Raw genomic sequence first — 2,008 nt, forward strand, 5'->3', positions numbered from 1 at the left:
GAGATGCTCTATGCTCTAAGACTAAGGCTTTCTCTATTTCACATAAGCAATACAAGGAAGGAAGAAAGTGAACCTTGAACTTCTAAATTTAAACTTCAGTGGACATTAGCTACAGTAGCTTTATCTTTTAATTATATTTCTACTGGTAATTCCCAAATGCATAATCTCTGACTCAATCTTTTCTTAACTTCTAGTGCCCTAAACAGGATATGGTTTATACAAAAAGAAGGAAGATGAAGGACTCCCCTGAGCATCCAGCTGCATCTCTAACTCCACTCCCCACAGTGGACCCTGCCTAATGCAGTAAATCCCAGAAACCAGTGTCCTTGTAAATATAATTTCACAGTGCTGGTTTGAAGCATTGTTTTATGTTTTTGTTTTATGCTCTTCCTTTTTCCTGAAATTTTAATACTACTTAAAATTTAATTCTTCTTAATCAAAACACATAGCACACTTCATCTCTGTACGTCTAATCTTTTAAGAGTCATAATCCATAATCTCCTTCAGGAACTCTTTTCTGATCCCCAGGCTACTTTCGGGGTCCCTCTTTTATGGTTTTAAATCATCTAGTGCAGTGCATGTATCTGTTATTTTAATCTGTTATTGTGCATGTATCTAGTTATTTGTTTAGAGTCTAAGAAATTGAATGGTAATCTATCAGTATTTATTCACAATTGGAGCTTCGGTTCATAGTCCTGGGACTTATATAAACTTGGGCAATGTATGTTTAATAGAAAGTGATTGGCTATGGTTTAGAAGTGATAATGTAAGATATATGTTTATAGGCTTATAAATAATCATGTATGTTTGGTCTGAATCAGAGGGATTGTAGAATGAAGTAGGGGAGATTCAGCTTTTGGGTTCAAGGTTGGGGGAAGTATGGAGGTCTTTGAATGTCAAACATTAGGAATTTTTAAATATATTTTTCATATAACATAAAATTGGTAGATAATTTTTGAGTGAGGATCAATGCACAATTTGTACCTTAATGATATGTAGAGCACATTGAAACAGAGAAATTATGGAAGCAATAAGTATCATTAATTTACTCAACTAGCATTTACTGAGCAACAATCAGACATCAGACCCTATTCTGTAGTAGTCTGGAATAAAGCCCTAAAACAGGACTGCATGAGAGGAGGAAGTTAAAAGATAGGGATGGGAGTGATTGTGAATGAAGGATTAATAGGGCTTGATACCTCACTATATTGGGGCTATGATGGAAAGAAGAGCATTAAAGATGATATATTTGCAAGTTTGAGTTGATTTTTCAAATGACACTATTGGCAGATATAGACCTAGCTAAAGCAAAAGCTAGTAGGAGCAACTATGAGAATATGAGTTACAGATATGTTACCTCGGAAATCTGAGAGGACGTTTACGTGGAAATGTCCACTTGTCATTAAAGATGAAGAACTGGAGCTCAGAGGAGATGACAAGTCCATGGACACAGATGTCTGTGTTATTTAAATACACATCATCATTAAACTGTGAGAACACATTAGATAATCAAAAAACAAAGTAGGGAATGTGAGAAGACTCTGGAAAATTACAAGAATGTTTATTGTAGCAGAGAGGAAATAAGATTAAATATACTAAAACTGTAATACTCAAGTCACATTTGACTTCTGCAATTGTAAGAGATACAAGATACAGTATGCAAAGATAACAGGCGTCATTGGTATATATTGATTATTGCAATTTTAATAGCTTTTTTCCTTTGTTAAAATGTGTGTACATTTTGGGCACCTTCTGAGTGTGCATCCATTATAACTTCATATATATGCATATGTATATATGGCATATGTGTCTCTCTCTATATATATACACATAGCCCACGGTTTTTTGTTTTGAGACAGTCTCACTATGTTGCCCTCAGTAGAGTGCTGTGGCATCACAATGCATGGCAACCTCAAACTCTTGGGTTTAAGAGATTCTCTTGCCTCAGCCTCCCAAGTAGTTGGGACTACAGGCATCTGCCACAATGCCTGGCTGTTTTGTGGTTGTA

The sequence above is a fragment of the Otolemur garnettii genome, unplaced genomic scaffold (genome assembly GCF_000181295.1).
Source record: "Otolemur garnettii isolate 467f Iridium unplaced genomic scaffold, OtoGar3 scaffold00091, whole genome shotgun sequence".
NCBI classification, from domain to species: domain Eukaryota; kingdom Metazoa; phylum Chordata; class Mammalia; order Primates; family Galagidae; genus Otolemur; species Otolemur garnettii.